This window comes from Coregonus lavaretus, assembly GCF_964263955.1.
Source record: "Coregonus lavaretus genome assembly, chromosome: 9".
NCBI lineage: Eukaryota > Metazoa > Chordata > Actinopteri > Salmoniformes > Salmonidae > Coregonus > Coregonus lavaretus.
Window position 1 is genome coordinate 15,608,245 of NC_139996.1, and position 20,812 is coordinate 15,629,056.

A 20,812-nucleotide genomic window follows, 5' to 3' on the forward strand; every position below is an offset into this window, starting at 1 on the left:
TCACTGAGGAAGAATCTATCCTCCCCTTCACAGAATCACCCAGCTGTGTCCGACTCGTCCAATGTGTCACCTATTGTACAATCCATCCCACACTGGGTCTACTCTCCCCTGGTTCCCACAGAGCCACGGTAACACTGCCCAGAGGAAAGGTGCCCATTCCCAGCGTTCCCAACCAGCTCACTGTTTCACTGCCTGGAAATCCCCCTCCGCACAAAGAGACACAAATATAATACTGCACCACTGCAGGCGGGGAGGTATTCAGGAGGTATTCACAGGATAATATTGATACGGGAGGCACTTTTGTCTGCGAATCCTTCTGGGAATGCAACAAGTTGTTGTGGCTATATGGCCCCACATTCTATCCAAGTGCAGCAGGTAGCTAGGTGTTACTTGTTATTGATTCAAGATAAGCGTAACACATACGGACACTCCGTTTTCTTTATTTTCCGTTTTCCGTAATTTTTCACATGAGATGCTGATCTGTCAGCTGATGTTAGCTGATCATGTGTTTTCAGCCTCCATATTCAAATACGACCGATTTGGACATTGTCTGCAGGCAGTGTTGTACAGTAGTCTGTGTTACCTGACTGTTTCTGTATTCAACAATGCTACAGGGCAATTTCACGGTAACAGAATTGGGCTGAGACTATTTCACTTTAAAATGTATGACAAACCAAAACAATTGACTTCAAAGTTTAACAAACCATACAACTCTATGCACAAGGACTAATTTTAACAATATAGATAGAACATTTGACAAAAACACATTTACTTGAAGAACAGTGCAGATGCAAAGTTTGGTAACAGAATGACGGTTTGTGCTGTTGGTGCCGTCAATGTGTTTTTGTAACATTTTCTGTGTAAATTGTAATACGTAGTCCTTGTGCGTAGAGTTGTATGGTTTGTTAAACTTTGAAATCAATGGATTTTGTTTGAAATACATTTTAAAGTGAAAAATCTGAGTCTCAGTGTAATTCCGTTATCGTGGAATTGTCCTATGTCATTGTCACCTTTTTCCTTGCAAGTTTCTTAAGACAATCCCTTCATACGGATGAGAGTAGACCTACTGTACATCTATTTAGTTTAGGCCTACTATAATACTAAACTGTTTTTAAACAGATGTAAAACTATGTATTTTCCTGAGCGCTCCTTCCCAGCAGACATAGAGACTAAGCACTAGTCGGACCAGACCAGGCGTGTGCTGCTGCATCCCAGTGGTCCTCCAGGGACGTGGATTCCCATTCACTGAAGTAGTAGTCAGAGAGCCACAGTCACGGCCTGTGTGTGTGTTCTGTGTGTGTGTAGCATAATGAGGCTCTCTGTAAGACGTGGTTTGAATGCACTTCAGACAACGGGAACAGGGCTGTACGTACAGCTCCATATGTACTGGCTCGCCTCTCCTCACCACATCATATTTCCAGCCCCATGAATGAGGCCCTCAAGCAGGAACTGACTAACACAGAGCCAGACAGCTGTAACATAGTCTATACCAGGGATGGGCAACTTTGATGGGGGTGGGGCCACAAAGAATCTGAACTCATCATGGGAGGCCGCAGTGGCTCACGGGTCTGCGTACCCACATCCATACCCACACATGTAGCCTTTTGGGGGCCCTAAGCAACATTTGTATTCCCCCACCTTGCGAGCAAAACATTTTAGCGGCCCCCCTCTTGACAAAGGAGAGAACAAATTTTGCCATGGGGCATAGAGAACATTTTGCAGTTTTAAAGCAAGTTTGCTGCAAAACTATACATTTTGCCATGGGGCGGAGAAAAGATTTTGCAATATTATGAATAATTTCATGCAATTCTACCCATTTTGCCATGGAATAATTAGCAGTTTTACAGCTAATTTCCTGCAAATCTACATATTTTGCCATAGGGTGGAGAGAAATGTTTGCAGTTTTTAATATTTGACCATGAGTACTACAAGTTTAGATAGCTAGCCGCTAGACTTACTTACCAATCCAATGTTTTCTGCTGACTTGGGCTAATTGAGTGACTGTCAGTGACTGACATAACAAGAGAAAAACTGCTGATGCACAACCAAATTTGGAAATTGCACCTTGTGTATTCTACTATTCTAACGCTCAACAGTAAGTTGAGACCCCAACTGAGTCCCCCCCCCAAAAAAAATATTTGAATCCTCCGGCCTATACAATAATAGACAAAATATGTTTATTTTCGTATTTCTACAGAAATATGTTGTGGAGGACAGGGCCTGGTTTTAGGTTGCAGGAGGAGAGGGGCTGTTTTTCTAAGAATCCTTCAGAGCGATGCCATACTGCTCCCCTTTATGTGGTTTTTATAGCTTTTTATATATTGTTTGCACAATTTTTGCAACAGAAATTACTCCCTTGGCTGTCTTTTACATGCCACTGTTTTATCATATGTTTTGAATGTGAATCAGGAAACAATTGTGAAGGTTTGAAACAAATGATGTCTTGTGTTCAAACCTTAGATAGTCATTCAGGATTTGCTTTGTTAGGACCATAACTGCATGATGGAAGTGGATGTGAATGATGTTGACCAATGAAAAGCTCCAATTAGTTACTACTAAATAGGGTTGAAAAGGTCAATTGTCCACTCAGAACACTTCAACTGACTGCCGCTGGGGCGACGATCAACTAATACAATGGAGTGCTTATAATAATTGCTCCATACAGAACAGTAATGGGGGGAAATTTGGGCTGTTCTATGATTGCAATTAAAGCTTTGGCTGCAAGCCAAAGGACACAAATATGACTATTGAGTAAAAACAAAACACTGTTTCTTTAAACGATAACATATCCAGACATTGCAATTACGCTGCTATAGACTAACTCGATGTTTCAATTATTATATAAATAAGTCAGATTTGATAAGTTGTTTTTAACTGTTTTATTTGCCCCATTCAACATATAGGTAATTATTTGATATTGAATTCATGAGCACATCATTTGTTTTTCTTAGGACATTTTCCTGAAATGTATGCACTCACTAACTGTAAGTCGCTCTGGATAAGAGCGTCTGCTAAATGACTAAAATGAAAAATGTAAAATGAACAGCTCCCATACCTCAATTGTTATTAAATGGGAAAAAAGAGCAATGAGGGACATGTAAACATTATCATGTTAATAATTTATAGATAGCGATGGTCTTCTGGCTAATATTTATATAACAATATCAATAGAAATATTATTATCTAAATGTCAAAGCAACAATGAGGATTTCTTTGCAAGGTAATTGTGTAATGGTCCTTACTATTTGTTGTAGTCATGTAGCATTTGTTAAAGTGCAAGCAATAGTTATTGTCCATATGCTAAGCTAAGTTTTCTAGTGTTTTATGATAATTTGAATAAATTCAGTTAATGTCTGTTTAAGTGAGCTTTCACTGTCTGCTCAACAGACTTGTAGAGCATATGCAAATGTTTTTTTTCTGTCCTTTTGAATATAGCTTGTACTTCCTTTTCACTTCAGGCCAAAATTTTAGGGGAATTCTGAATCACCAAGCCTATTTAAAGATGTTTGTGTTTGTGCGGGTGTTGGGGTGTTTGTCCATTGTTGTTTTGCTATCATGTCACATAGACGCCTGCCCATGTAGTCTTATTCTGTTCGACTCTACTAATCTTATATTGTCTGTTGGCCAGCTGTGTGAATTGACAGAGCAAGACAAAGTCAGTTTGTCCATCTGCCTGTCCCTCAGATTTCAGCTTTCACGTGCACGGACACACAGACTGGGCTGGCGAACAGAGACCTGGTGTGTCCCCTCTGTCACTCTCAGTTCCTCTCTCTCTCTCTCTCTCTCTCTCTCTCTCTCTCTCTCTCTCTCTCTCTCTCTCTCTCTCTCGCTCTCTCTCTCTCTCTCTCTCTCTCTCTCTCTCTCTCTTTCTCTCTTTCTCTTTCTCTCTCTCTCTCTCTCTCTCTCTCACACTCTCTCACTCTCTCTCTCTTTCTCTCTCTCTCTCTCACACTCACTATCTCTCTCACACTCACTCTCTTACCCTCTCACTCACTCTCTCTCTCTCTCTCTCTCTCTCTCTCTCTCTCTCTCTCTCTCTCTCTCTCTCTCTCTCTCTCTCTCTCTCTCTCTCTCTTTCTCTCTCTCTCTCTCACACACACTCACTCACTCACTACTCATACACTCACATTCTCTCACCCTCTCATTCACTCACTCTTTATCTCTCACGTTCTCTATCTCACTGTCTCTCACTTTCTCTTTCTTTCACTCTCTTACTCGCACTCACTCACTCTCACACTCTCTCTCTCTCATTCACTTGTTCTCTCTCTCTCACATTCTCTCTCTCGTTCTCTCACTCTCTTGTTCTTCTTTTCTCTCTCTCTCTCTGCTCTGAGGTCTGCAGGGTGATGCAGATACTGCTCTGGTGGCTGTGATCCGATAGCCACAGATAGTTGTCTTTGTCTCGATTAGGCCCAGAGCTCAACAGCTCCACAGCCCCACTGAGCAGTGCCTGCAGGTGCCTGAGAAAGAACCTCAACTGAGCATGCCTTGTCAACTCGGTCAAAGGCAGATGCAGAGGTTCCCCATATGGAAATATAAATCCGCTGGAATCCCCTTTTGATATCAGGCAAGAAATATAGCAACCCCAGGATACAGGCAGGAAGCCTCAGTGAAGGAAGGTACTATTTTGGGTGAACAGTCCCATTGTCTATGGAGTAGGGACGGGAGGCTGGGGGTGGGAGAGAGTGATGTTCTGGGGAGGCAGCATGGCTCCTCTCCCCTACCACCCCCTCCAGTGTTCCACATTTAGAGGGTCCCTCTGTCCCCTCTTCTGTGACTACATCACTCTGAGACATGTGCAGAGGAGAGGAGGGGGTGCTATATAACTAGTCTTCAGTGACTGCTGGAGAGAGCTGCCCCCTCTTAAAGGGGTTTGACTAGATGAGATACAGCTTTTGTCAGATTTGACTTTTCGTAGCAGGTTAGGAGAACTTACGCAGCAGGTTAGGATAATTCTCATAGCAGGTTTAGGATAATTTGTTTAAGGTTAGGAAAAGGGTTAGGGTTAGCTAAAATGCAAAAATATATATACTTTTGAGTTAATTTGACAAAAGTTGTATCCCTTCTAGCAATGACCCTCTTAAATATGCAGTGTGGTGTAGCATAACCAAACTTGAAGATCATAAGGCCAATAAAAGAGAGGAAGCGCTGATGTCAGATTTTCAGAACATGGCCATTTGTTTGTCTGCCTTGTCACAATCATGCTGTTCACAAAACAATACCTCCTGCAAAGAGAGGGAGGGTTGATAGAGAGAAGGTTAGGCCTTGTACTTTTTATGGACCCAGATGTAAATACAGTGGCTTGCGAAAGTATTCACCTCCCTTGGCATTTTTCCTATTTTGTTGCCTTACAACCTGGAATTTAAGTTGATTTTTGGGGGGTTTGTATCATTTGATTTACACAACATGCCTAAAAAAACAGAAAACTTGAGCGTGCATAACTATTCACCCCCCCAAAGTCAATACTTTGTAGAGCCACCTTTTGCAGCAATTACAGCTGCAAGTCTCTTGGGGTATGTCTCTATACGCTTGGCACATCTAGCCAGTGGGATTTTTTCCCATTCTTCAAGGCAAAACTTCTCCAGCTCCTTCAAGTTGGATGGGTTCCGCTGGTGTACAGCAATCTTTAAGTCATACCACAGATTCTCAATTGGATTGAGGTCTGGGCTTTGACTAGGCTATTCCAAGACATTTAAATGTTTCCCCTTAAACCACTCGAGTGTTGCTTTAGCAGTATGCTTAGGGTCATTGTCCTGCTGGAAGGTGAACCTCCGTCCCAGTTTCAAATCTCTGGAAGACTGAAACAGGTTTCCCTCAAGAATTTCCCTGTATTTAGCGCCATCCATCATTCCTTCAATTCTGACCAGTTTCCCAGTCCCTGCCAATGAAAAACATCCCCACAGCATTATGCTGCCACCACCATGCTTCACTGTGGGGATGGTGTTCTCGGGGTGATGAGAGGTGTTGGGTTTGCGCCAGACATAGCGTTTTCCTTGATGGCCAAAAGGCTCAATTTTAGTCTCATCTGACCAGAGTACCTTCTTCCATATGTTTGGGGAGTCTCCCACATGCCTTTTGGCGAACACCAAACGTGTTTGCTTATTTTTTTCTTTAAGCAATGTCTTTTTTCTGGCCACTCTTCCGTAAAGCCCAGCTCTGTGGAGTGTATGGCTTAAAGTGGTCCTATGGACAGATACTCCAATCTCCGCTGTGGAGCTTTGCAGCTCCTTCAGAGTTATCTTTGGTCTCTTTGTTGCCTCTCTGATTAATGCCCTCCTTGCCTGGTCCGTGAGTTTTGGTGGGCGGCCCTCTCTTGGCAGGTTTGGCAGGTTTGTTGTGGTGCCATATTCTTTCCATTTTATTTATAATGGATTTAATGGTTTAAAGTTTTAGATATTTTTATAACCCAACCCTGATCTGTACTTCTCCACAACTTTGTCCCTGACCTGTTTGGAGAGCTCCTTGGTCTTCATGGTGCCGCATGCTTGGTGGTGGCCCTTGCTTAGTGGTGTTGCAGACTCTGGGGCCTTTCAGAACAGGTGTAAATATGTGACACTTAGATTGCACACAGGTGGACTTTATTTAACTAATTATGTGACTTCTGAAGGTAATTGGTTGCACCAGATCTTATTTAGGGGCTTCATAGCAAAGGGGGTGAATACATATGCACACACCACTTTTCCGTAATAGTTTTTTTTTTAAACAAGTTATTTTTTTCATTTCACTTCACCAATTTGGACTATATTGTGTATGTCCATTACATGAAATCCAAATAAAAATCCATTTCAATTACAGGTTGTAATGCAACAAAATAGGAAAAAGGCCAAGGGGTATGACTACTTTTGATCATTTTTAGAAAATTATCTAAAAAGCCGAGCTCAGGAAATTTGTTCTCAAACATATTGGTAGCCCTTTTCTGCAGTTAAAGGACCTAGTGGCCTCATGGGTCGATATATTATTTTTCATAATTTCATAATTAATATTTTTATGCAACAAATCCGGTGTTTATATGTCCAACAGTTTTGTTATATTTCAGTATTCTGTGATGTATATAAAGTGTAGTATTGGGATGCAACCTCAAAATTAAATACATTTCAACTCTATATCTGACACGGTGCATGTGTCTTTTTTTTGTAAGCCCATAACCATGTGTGTGAGGTGTTTAAGACTGCCAAGAAACACTCTGTGTGACCCTGATTTATCCCACTGCAGTAAAAGGTTATTAATGCAGTTCTTGGAAGTGCTAACTGTAAACATTTTCAAGGTTTTGTAATATTCTACTTTCTCTTTCAATATTTATATGTAACAGTTTAGAGATGCTGCAGTCAAACGTGTGAGTTGTGACCTCACTAACACCACAAGGCCTCACACAACAACTCTGAGGGGAATTCATGTACGTTACGGGAATTGTGTGTTCTCGTTTTAGTATTACTGGGACTGCAACTGAAAAGGCCCCCCACTCCTAGGTTCTCCAAATCCTCTAGAGACGACTAGAAAAATAAGCGGAGGTCGTTTTGAGACACGGCTCTGTAAAGTATTTACTTCTTCACACGGATGATGGTTCTCCAATGGGTGTAGCATTGGCACAGGAGACATATCAGACTAAAGACAACACAACAACAAGTGTAGAGCTGTCCTCTGGCGGCGTGTCCGCCCGGAAGGCAAAGCAAACAAACAAACAAGCTGTAGGTCATAAATGCCTAACAGTGGAGGTAGTTAATGTGCTGTCTGCATGTCTGGGAGTATAAAAGGCCTCACACTCCATGGGCCTCAGCCGCAGCACTGAGCGCAGCACAGCCACCCCGGCTCACATGTACACCCACAGGTTCCTGTCTCACCGATCGCTCTAGCCCAGCCATAGAGACAGCTGGTGACATAAGCACTTCCTACTCTCCCATCTTGTGTCTACGATTGTGCTGTTCAATGTGTAGCAACTGGCTGAGGCAAAGGCATTACATTACATTCACAATGTAGAGCCAATCCCCTGTATATATTATTGTTATTTTATTGTGTTACTTATTTTATTTTGTATTTATTTAGTAAATAGTAAATATTTCTTAACTCTATTTCCTTAAAACTGCATTGTTGGGTAAGGGCTTGTAAGTAAGCATTTCACGGTAAGGTCTACACCTGGTGTATTTGGTGCATGTGACAAATACAATTTGATATCCAGCTAACAACATACAGGTAACTGCCAAAATAATGGAATCACTTGGGTAAATGAGGGATACAAAGTGTATTGAAAGCAGATGCTTCATGGCTATGCCTCCGTAGGATGACAATGCTCCCATCCACAGTACACGAGTGGTCACTGAAAGGTTAGATGAGCATTAAAACGATGCTTTTCCAACAGTCTTCAAGAAGTTCCCACATATGCTGAGCACTTGTTGGCTGCTTTTCCTTCACTCTGCGGTCCGACTCATCCCAAACCATCTCAACTGGGTTGAGGTTGGGGGATTGTTGAGGCCAGGTCATCTGATGCAGCACTCCATCACTCTCCTTCTTGGTCAAATAGCCCTTACACAACCTGGAGGTGTGTTGGGTCATTGTCCTGTTGAAAAACAAATGATAGTCCCACTAAGCCCAAACCAGATGGGATGGCGTATTGCTGCAGAATGCTGTGGTAGCCATGCTGGTTAAGTGTGCCTTGAATTCTAAATAAATCCAGTGTCACCAGCAAAGCACCCCCACACCATAACACCTCCTCCTCCATGCTTTACGGTGGGAAATACAAATGCGGAGATCATCCGTTCACCCACTCCGCGTCTCACAAAGACACGGCGGTTGGAACCAAAAATCTCCAATTTGGACTCCAGACCAAAGGACAAATTTCCACCGGTCTAATGTCCATTGCTCGTGTTTCTTGGCCCAAGCAAGTCTCTTCTTCTTATTGGTGTCCTTTAGTAGTGGTTTCTTTGCAGCAATTTGACCATGAAGGCCTGATTCACACAGTCTCCTCTGAAGAGTTGATGTTGAGATGTGTCTGTTACTTGAACTCTGTGAAGCATTTATTTGGGCTGCCATTTCTGAGGCTGGTAACTCTAATGAACTTATCCTCTGCAGCAGAGGTAACTCTGGGTCTTCCATTCCTGTGGCGATCGTCATGAGAGCCAGTTTCATCATAGCGCTTGATAGTGGTTGATTCATCATAGCGCTTGATGGCAGCATTCGCGCAACACTGAAAGCGCGAACCACCGCATTTAACCATGGCAAGGTAACTGAGAATATGGCAGAATACAAACAGTGTAGCTACTCACTCCGCAAGGCAATTAAACTGGCAAAACATCAGTATAGAGACAAAGTGGAGTCGCAATTCAGCGGCTCAGACACGAGACTTATGTGACAGGGTCTACAGACAATCACGGACTACAAAAGGAAAACCAGCCACGTCGCCGACACGACGTCTCGCTTCCAGACAAGCTAAACACCTTCTCCCGCTTTGAGGATAACACAGTGCCACCGACTTGGCCCACTACCAAGGTCTGTGGCCTCTCCTTCTCTGTGGCCGACGTGAGTAAGACATTTAAGCATGTTAACCCCCGCAAGGCTACCGGCCCAGACTGCATCCCTAGCCGCGTCCTCAGAGCATGCGCAGACCAGCTGGCTGGTGTGTTTACGGACATATTCAATCTCTCCCTTTCCCAGTCTGCTGTCCCCACATGCTTCAAGATGGCCACCATTGTTCCTGTACCCAAGAAAGCAAAGGTAACTGAACTAAATTACTATCGCCCCGTAGCACTCACCTCTGTCATCATGAAGTGCTTTGAGAGACTAGTCAAGGATCATATCACCTCTACCTTACCTGTCACCCTAGACCCACTTCAATTTGCTTACCGCCCCAATAGATCCACAGACGATGCAATCACCATCACACTGCACACTGCCCTATCCCATCTGGACAAGAGGAATACCTACAGTTGAAGTCGTTACATTTAAACTCAGTTTTTCACAATTCCTGACATTTAATCCTAGTAAAGATTCCCTGTTTTAGGTCAGTTAGGATCACCACTTTATTTTAAGAATGTGAAATGTCAGAATAATATTAGAGAGAATGATTTCTTTCAGCTTTTATTTCTTTCATCACATTCCCAGTGGGTCAGAAGTTTACATACACTCAATTAGTATTTGGTAGCATTGCCTTTAAATTGTTTAACTTGGGTCAAACGTTTCGGGGATCCTTCCACAAGCTTCCCACAATAAGTTGGGTGAATTTTGGCCCATTCCTTCTGACAGAGCTGGTGTAACTGAGTCAGGTTTGTAGGCCTCCTTGCTCACACACGCTTTTTCAGTTCTGCCTACACATTTTCTATAGGATTGCGGTCAGGGCTTTGTGATGGCCAGTCCAATACCTTGACTTTGTTGTCCTTAAGCCATTTTGCTACAACTTTGGAAGTATGTTTGGGGTCATTGTCCATTTGGAAGACCCATTTGCGACCAAGCTTTAACTTCCTGACTGATGTCTTGAGATGTTGCTTCAATTTATCCACATAATTTTCCTTCCTCATGATGCCATCTATTTTGTGAAGTGCACCAGTCCCTCCTGCAACAAAGCACCCCCACAGCATGATGCTGCCACCCCCGTGCTTCACGGTTGGGATGGTGTTCTAAGGCTTGCAACTCCCCCTTTTTCCTCCAAACATAACGATGGTCATTATGGCCAAACAGTTCTATTTTTGTTTCATCAGACCAGAGGACATTTCTCCAAAAAGTACGATCTTTGTCCCCATGTGCAGTTGCAAACCGTAGTCGTGCTTTTTATGGTGGTTTTGGAGCAGTGGCTTCTTCCTTGCTGAGCGGCCTTTCAGATTATGTCGATATAGGACTCGTTTTACTGTGGATATAGATACTTTTGTACCTGTTTCCTCCAGCATCTTCACAACGTCCTTTGCTGTTGTTCTGGGATTTATTTGCACTTTTCGCACCAAAGTACATTCATCTCTAGGAGACAGAACGCGCCTCCTTCCTGAGCTGTATGACGGCTGCGTGGTCCCATGGTGTTTATACTTGCGTACTATTGTTTGTACAGATGAACGTGGTACCTTAAGGCATTTGGAAATTGCTCACAAGGATGAACCAGACTTGTGAAGGTCTACAATTTTTTTTCTGAGGTCTTGGCTGATTTCTTTTGATTTTCCCATGATGTCAATCAAAGAGGCACTGAGTTTGAAGGTAGGCCTTGAAATACATCCACAGGTACACCTCCAATTGACTCAAATGATGTCAATTAGCCTATCAGAAGCTTCTAAAGCGATGAAATCATTTTCTGGAATTCTCATCATTAAGCTCGAGGCCCTGGGTCTGAACCCCGCCCTGTGCAACTGGGTCCTGGACTTCCTGACGGGCCGCCGCCAGGTGGTGAAGGTAGGAAGCAACATCTCCACTTCGCTGATCCTCAACATTGGGCCCCACAAGGGTGCATGCTCAGCCCCCTCCTGTGCTTCCTGTTCACCCATGACTGCGTGGCTAAGCACGCCTCCAACTCAATCATCAAGTTTGCAGACGACACAACAGTAGTAGGCTTGATTACCAACAATGACGAGACAGCCTACAGGGAGGAGGTGAGGGCTCTGGGAGTGTAGTGCCAGGAAAATAACCTCTCACTCAATGTCAACAAAACAAAGGAGATGATCGTGGACTTCAGGAAACAGCAGAGGGTGCAACCCCCTATCCACATCGACTGGACCGCAGCGGAGAAGGTGGAAAGCTTCAAGTTCCTTGGCGTACACATCACTGACAAACTGAAATAATCCACCCACGCAGACAGTGTGGTGAAGAAGGCGCAACAGAGCCTCTTCAACCTCAGGAGGCTGAAGAAATTTGTCTTAGCACCTAAAACCCTCACAAACTTTTACAGATGCACAATTGAGAGCATCCTGTCGGGCTGTATCACCGCCTGATACAGCAACTGCACTGCCCGCAACCGCAGGGCTCTCCATAGGGTGGTGCGGTCTGCCGAACGCATTACCGGGGGCAAACTACCCGCCCTCCAGGACACCTACAGCACCGATATCACAGGAAGGCCAAAAAGATAATCAACGACATCAACCACCCGAGCCACTAACTGTTCACCCCGCTATCATCCAGAAGGCGAGGTCAGTACAGGTGCATCAAAGCTGGGACCGAGAGAATGAAAAACAGCTTCTATCTCAAGGCCATCAGACTGCTAAATAGCCATCACTAGCACATTAGAGGCTGCTGATGCCTATTGAAATCACTGGCCACTTTAAGAAATGGAACACTAGTCACTTGAATAATGTTTACATATCTTGCACTACTCATCTCATATGTACAGTGGGGAGAACAAGTATTTGATACACTGCCGATTTTGCAGGTTTTCCTACTTACAAAGCATGTAGAGGTCTGTAATTTTTATCATAGGTACACTTCAACTGTGAGAGACGGAATCTAAAACAAAAATCCAGAAAATCACATTGTATGATATTTAAGTAATTAATTTGCATTTTATTGCATGACATAAGTATTTGATACATCAGAAAAGCAGAACTAAATATTTGGTACAGAAACCTTTGTTTGCAATTACAGAGATCATACGTTTCCTGTAGGTCTTGACCAGGTTTGCACACACTGCAGCAGGGATTTTGGCCCACTCCTCCATACAGACCTTCTCCAGATCCTTCAGGTTTCGGGGCTGTTGCTGGGCAATACAGACTTTCAGCTCCCTCCAAAGATTTTCTATTGGGTTCAGGTCTGGAGACTGGCTAGGCCACTCCAGGACCTTGAGATGCTTCTTACGGAGCCACTCCTTAGTTGCCCTGGCTGTGTGTTTCGGGTCGTTGTCATGCTGGAAGACCCAGCCACGACCCATCTTCAATGCTCTTACTGAGGGAAGGAGGTTGTTGGCCAAGATCTCGCGATACATGGCCCCATCCATCCTCCCCTCAATACGGTGCAGTTGTCCTGTCCCCTTTGCAGAAAAGAATCCCCAAAGAATGATGTTTCCACCTCCATGCTTCACGGTGGGGATGGTGTTCTTGGGGTTGTACTCATCCTTCTTCTTCCTCCAAACACGGCGAGTGGAGTTTAGACCAAAAAGCTCTATTTTTCTCTCATCAGACCACATGACCTTCTCCCATTCCTCCTCTGGATCATCCAGATGGTCATTGGCAAACTTCAGATGGGCCTGGACATGCGCTGGCTTGAGCAGGGGGACCTTGCGTGCGCTGCAGCATTTTAATCCATGACGGCGTAGTGTGTTACTAATGGTTTTCTTTGAGACTGTGGTCCCAGCTCTCTTCAGGTCATTGACCAGGTCCTGCCGTGTAGTCCTGGGCTGATCCCTCACCTTCCTCATGATCATTGATGCCCCACGAGGTGAGATCTTGCATGGAGCCCCAGACCGAGGGTGATTGACCGTCATCTTGAACTTCTTCCATTTTCTAATAATTGCACCAACAGTTGTTGCCTTCTCACCAAGCTGCTTGCCTATTGTCCTGTAGCCCATTCCAGCCTTGTGCAGGTCTACAATTTTATCCCTGACGTCCTTACACAGCTCTCTGGTCTTGGCCATTGTGGAGAGGTTGGAGTCTGTTTGATTGAGTGTGTGGACAGGTGTCTTTTATACAGGTAACGAGTTCAAACAGGTGCAGTTAATACAGGTAATAAGTGGATAACAGGAGGGCTTCTTAAAGAAAAACTAACAGGTCTGTGAGAGCCGGAATTCTTACTGGTTGGTAGGTGATCAAATACTTATGTCATGCAATAAAATGCAAATTAATTACTTAAAAATCATACAATGTGATTTTCTGGATTTTTGTTTTAGATTCCGTCTCTCACAGTTGAAGTGTACCTATGATAAAAATTATAGACCTCTACATGCTTTGTAAGTAGGAAAACCTGCAAAATCGGCAGTGTATCAAATACTTGTTCTCCCCACTGTATATACTGTATTCTATAATATTCTACTGTATCTTAGTCCATGCCGCTCTGTCATTGATTTTCCATATATGTATATATTCTTAAATTCCATTCCTTACTTAGATTTGTGTGTATTGGGTATATGTTGTGAAATTGTTAGATATTACTGCACTGTCGGAGCTAGAAGCACAAGCATTTCGCTACACCCGCAATAACATCTGCTAAACACGTGTATGTGACAAATAAAATTTGATTTGATTTGGTTTTTGCGACTGCACTTCATGTCTTAAAGTAATGATGGACTGTCATTTCTCTTTGCTTATTTGAGCTGTTCTTGCCATAATATGGACTTGGTCTTTTACCAAATAGGGCTATCTCTGTATTTTTTTTATTGGCAAGATTAGCAAACTTAGGCATGACTAATGTAAAGCATACTGTGTCCATAATAAGTATATAGGTTATAGGTTGAGAGCTTTTGTGAAAGAGCACAGTTAGAAAGATATGGCATATAGAAGCAAACCGGATGGACATCATGAAAATGATCAGAGAGGTTGAGGGTAGAGGAAGTTCAGGAGTAAAAACAAACAAATAGAATTATTGTAAAATTGACTGTCCATAAAATGTATATAGTATGTACAAGCTGGAAGTAGAGGCCTAAGCGTTGTTGCTCACTAGTTTACTCCAATTAGGGAAGGGGTGGTGGGGTTGGAAAGTAATAAAGGGAAATATATATTTTTAAAGGATATGTATATATATATGTATGTATATGTACACTACCGTTCAAAAGCAATTTATTTGTCCATTAAAATAACATCAAATTGATCAGAAATACAGTGTAGACATTGTTAATGTTGTAAATGGCTATTGTAGCTGGAATCGGCTGATTTTTTTATGGAATATCTACATAGGCGTACAGAGGTCCATTATCAGCAACCATCAGTCCTCTGTTCCAATGGCACGTTGTGTTTGCTAATCCAAGTTTATCATTTTAAAAGGCTAATTGATCATTAGAAAACCCTTTTGCAATTATGTTAGCACAGCTGAAAACTGTTGTGCTGATTAAAGAAGCAATAAAACTGACCTTCTTGAGACTAGTTGAGTATCTGGAGCATCAGCAATTGTGGGTTCGATTACAGGCTCAAAATGGCAAGAAACAAATAACTTTCTTCTGAAACTCGTCAGTCTATTCTTGTTCTGAGAAATAAGAAATTGCCAAGAAACTGAAGATCTCGTACAGCGCAAACTAGGTCTAACCAGAATAGAAAGAGGAGTGGGAGGCCCCGGTGCACAACGGAGTAAGAGGACAAATACATTAGAGTGTCTAGTTTGATAAACAGACGCCTCACAGGTCCTCAACTGGCAGCTTCATTAAATAGTACCCGCAAAACACCAATCTCAACGTCAACAGTGAAGAGGCGACTCCGGGATGCTGACCTTCTAGGCAGAGTTGCAAAGAAAAAGCCATATCTCAGACTGCCCATCTTAATCTTTTATTTTTATTGGCCAGTCTGAGATATGGCTTTTTATTTGCAACTCTGACTAGAAGGTCAGCATCCTGGATTCACCTCTTCACTGTTGACGTTGAGACTGGTGTTTTGCGGGTACTATTTAATGAAGCTGCCAGTTGAGGACCTGTGAGGCATCTGTTTCTCAAACTAGACACTCTAATGTATTTCTCCTCTTGTTCAGTTGTGCACCGGGGCCTCCCACTCCTCTTTCTATTCTGGTTAGAGCCAGTTTGCGCTGTTCTGTGAAGGGAGTAGTACACAGCATTGTACGAGATCTTCAGTTTCTTGGCAATTTCTCGCATGGAATAGCCTTCATTTCTCAGAACAAGTATAGACTGACGAGTTTCAGAAGAAAGTTATTTGTTTCTGGCCATTTTGAGCCTGTAATCGAACCCACAATTGCTGATGCTCCAGATACTCAACTAGTCTCAAGAAGGCCAGTTTTATTGCTTCTTTAATCAGCACAACAGTTTTCAGCTGTGGTAACATAATTGCAAAAGGGTTTTCTAATTATCAATTAGCCTTTCAAAATGATAAACTTGGATTAGCAAACACAACGTGCCATTGGAACACAGGACTGATGGTTGCTGATAATGGGCCTCTGTACGCCTATGTAGATATTCCATAAAAAATAAGCAGTTTCTGCAATATTAATGCTGATCTACCCCCCCCCCCCCCCCCAACCCCCAAAAAAACTTTGGCATGACATGCCAGCAACAATTGCAGACGCTACACATCCAAGTATATCTGACCAAATTATGAAAGACAAGCATTGTAATGTGGAAGAGGTGAAAAAATAATTGTTGTCTATTAACAATGACAAGCCACCGGGGTCTGACAACTTGAATGGAAAATTGCTGAGGATAATAGCGGACGATATAGCCACTCCTATTTGCCTTATTTTCAATTTAAGCCTACTAGAATGTGTGTGCCCCCAGGCTGGGAGGGAAGCAAAAGTCATTCCGCTACCTAAGAATAGTAAAGCCCCCTTTACTGGCTCAAATAGCCGACCAATTAGCCTGTTACCAACCCTTAGTAAACCATTGGAAAAAATTGTGTTTGACCAGATACAGTGCTATTTTACTGTACACAAATTGACAACAAACTTTCAGCAGGCTTATAGAGAAGGACATTCAACAAGCACAGCACTTACACAAATGACTGATGATTGGCTGAGAGAAATTGATGATAAGAATATTGTGGGGGCTGTTTTGTTAGACTTCAGTGTGGCTTTTGACATTATCGATAATAGTCTGCTGCTAGAAAAATGTATATGTTATGGCTTTACACCCCCTGCTATAATGTGGATAAAGATTTACTTGTCTAACAGAACACAGAGGGTGTTCTTTAATGGAAGCCTCTCAAACATAATCCAGGTAGAATCAGGAATTCTCCAGGACAGCTCTAGGCCCCTTGCTTTTTCCATCTTTACTAACGACATGCCAGTCATTGAGTAAAGCCTATGTACAGTGGGGAGAACAAGTATTTGATACACTGCCGATTTTGCAGGTTTTCCTACTTACAAAGCATGTAGAGGTCTGTAATTTTTATCATAGGTACACTTCAACTGTGAGAGACGGAATCTAAAACAAAAATCCAGAAAATCACATTGTATGATTTTTAAGTAATTCATTTGCATTTTATTGCATGACATAAGTATTTGATCACCTACCAACCAGTAAGAATTCCGGCTCTCACAGACCTGTTAGTTTTTCTTTAAGAAGCCCTCCTGTTCTCCACTCATTACCTGTATTAACTGCACCTGTTTGAACTCGTTACCTGTATAAAAGACACCTGTCCACACACTCAATCAAACAGACTCCAACCTCTCCACAATGGCCAAGACCAGAGAGCTGTGTAAGGACATCAGGGATAAAATTGTAGACCTGCACAAGGCTGGGATGGGCTACAGGACAATAGGCAATCAGCTTGGTGAGAAGGCAACAACTGTTGGCGCAATTATTTGAAAATGGAAGAAGTTCAAGATGACGGTCAATCACCCTCAGTCTGGGGCTCCATGCAAGATCTCACCTCGTGGGGCATCAATGATCATGAAGAAGGTGAGGGATCAGCCCAGAACTACACGGCAGGACCTGGTCAATGACCTGAAGAGAGCTGGGACCACAGTCTCAAAGAAAACCATTAGTAACACACTACGCCGTCATGGATTAAAATGCTGCAGCGCACGCAAGGTCCCCCTGCTCAAGCCAGCGCATGTCCAGGCCCATCTGAAGTTTGCCAATGACCATCTGGATGATCCAGAGGAGGAATGGGAGAAGGTCATGTGGTCTGATGAGAGAAAAATAGAGCTTTTTGGTCTAAACTCCACTCGCCGTGTTTGGAGGAAGAAGAAGGATGAGTACAACCCCAAGAACACCATCCCCACCGTGAAGCATGGTGGTGGAAACATCATTCTTTGGGGATTCTTTTCTGCAAAGGGGACAGGACAACTGCACCGTATTGAGGGGAGGATGGATGGGGCCATGTATCGCGAGATCTTGGCCAACAACCTCCTTCCCTCAGTAAGAGCATTGAAGATGGGTCGTGGCTGGGTCTTCCAGCATGACAACGACCCGAAACACACAGCCAGGGCAACTAAGGAGTGGCTCCGTAAGAAGCATCTCAAGGTCCTGGAGTGGCCTAGCCAGTCTCCAGACCTGAACCCAATAGAAAATCTTTGGAGGGAGCTGAAAGTCTGTATTGCCCAGCGACAGCCCCGAAACCTGAAGGATCTGGAGAAGGTCTGTATGGAGGAGTGGGCCAAAATCCCTGCTGCAGTGTGTGCAAACCTGGTCAAGACCTACAGGAAACAAAGGTTTCTGTACCAAATATTTAGTTCTGCTTTTCTGATGTATCAAATACTTATGTCATGCAATAAAATGCAAATTAATTACTTAAATATCATACAATGTGATTTTCTGGATTTTTGTTTTAGATTCCGTCTCTCACAGTTGAAGTGTACCTATGATAAAAATTACAGACCTCTACATGCTTTGTAAGTAGGAAAACCTGCAAAATCGGCAGTGTATCAAATACTTGTTCTCCCCACTGTATGCGGATGACTCAACACTATACACGTCAGCTACTACAGCAACTGAAATAACTGCAACACTTAACAAAGAGTTGCAGTTAGTTTCGGAATGGGTGGCAAGGAATAAGTTAGTCCTGAATATTTCCAAAACTAAAAGCATTGTTTTTGGGACAAATCATTCACTAAACCCTAAACCTCAACTACATGTCGTAATGAATAATGTGGAAATTGAGCAAGTTGAGGTGACTAAACTGCTTGGAGTAACCATGGATTGTAGACTGTCATGGTCAAAGCATATTGATACAACAGTAGCTAAGATGGGGAGAAGTATGTCCATAATTAAGCGCTGCTCTGCCTTCTTAACAACACTATCAACAAGGCAGGTCCTACAGGCCCTAGTTTTGTCGCACCTAGACTACTGTTCAGTAGTGTGGTCAGGTGCCACAAAGAGGGACTTGGGAAAATTGCTGTTGGCTCAGAACAGGGCAGTACATGGACAGCTAACATTAATGACATGCATGTCAGTCTCTCCTGGCTCAGAGTGGATGAGAGATTGACTTCATCACTGCTTGTTTTTGTAAGAGGTGTCGACAAGCTGAATGTACCGAGCTGTCTGTTTGGATTACTGGCACACAGCTTGGACACCCATGCATACCCCACAAGACATGCCACAAGAGGTCTCTTCACAGTCCCCAAGTCCAGAACAGACTATGGGAGGTGCACAGTACTACATAGAGCCATGACTACATGGAACTCTATTCCACATCAGGTAACTGATGCAAGCAGTAGAATCAGATTTAAAAAACAGGTAAAAATACACCTTATGGAACAACGGGGACTGTGAAGAGACACACACAAGGGTATAGACACATGCATACACACACATTGTCATATTGTTGTATGGTGGTATTAAACATTTTGTATTGTAGATAGGTAGTGGTGTAATAATGTCATATGATGTACTGTTTTATATTTTGTTTTATATGTAATGTAAATGCTTTAATATGTGTGGACCCAGAAAGAGTCCCTAATAAATACAAATACAAATACCTTGTAACAACACAACTGATTGGCTCATATGCATTTAGAAGGAAAGAAATTCAAAAAAGTAACTTTTATGAAGGCACACCTGTTAATTGAAATGCATTCCAGGTGACTACCTCATGAAGCTGGTTGAGAGAATGCCAAGAGTGTGCAAAGCTGTCATCAAGGCAAAGGGTGGCTATTTGAAGAATCTCAAATATAAAATATATTTTGATTTGTTTAACACTTTTTTGGTTACTACATGATTCCATATGTGTTATTTCATAGTTTTGATGTCTTCACTATTATTCTACAATGTAGAAAATAGTAAAAATAAAGAAAAACCCTTGAATGAATAGGTGTTCAAAAACTTTTGACCGGTATTGTGTGTGTATATATATATATATATATATATATATATATATATATATATATATATATATATATATATATATATATATATATATAACACATGATGCAGCCGCTCAATAACATGTAAAAGCTGGGCCTATGTCAATCAATGACTGGGAATAGACCAAAATACAGTAGAAACAATGCAGTGATCCTACTGAGAGAGATTGAGGTGACACAGGGCACAAGTGGCTTGTTTATACGTTTGGATAAGGACCACAAATGACTAAGTATTTCTGAGGGAAACGCAAACAGTCGTCTGACATTTCAGAGACAAAAGCAGAGTGTTGTCGGTGAGGGAGGGTTCCAGCTCAGAAGGTGCGGGACTGGGCAGAGCCGCCAGCCAAGGGGGAGAGAGGCGGCGTGTGGTTGGATGGTATCCTTGGGAAAGTTTGCAGCTCGGCTCGCAGTATCTGGATCTCAGCTTGGGACAAATACCACATGGAAACGAGAGGAAGCCCGTTGGAGTGGAGAGGGCCGCGCGCTGGAATGTTTAACTTCAAATGGAAAATGTTTGCAGCTGTTAGCCACTTTCTGTTTGCTTATTTCTTTCCATTTTTTCTGTGCTCAAGTGATTCTCTTTCATTGGCTCTACATTTGGCTGATAGACTGTGGATGAATCCCCCATGTCCTGCTTCGATTGGGGCTTTCGTCAGCCCAGAGCAGACTGCCCTACACCACTGTAGATAATCCGTAGAGTCATACAGGAAGCTTCTGTCTGCCCCACAAGAACAACAACAACAACAACATCCCAACATCAACAATCCCCATAACTCCAGACCTTCAGACCATCCACCCATCTCGTCTGAAGTCTGATTGCCCTGGTTTGGCCAGAATTCAAATGAACTTCCAGAGCATTCGTCTACAGAGATTGCAAATGACCACACTCTAATGAGCCTGTGGGTTGGAAGGGTTCTGAATCACTGAGAGAGTCCCATACTAGTGACTCTACGTCCGTTTCTAG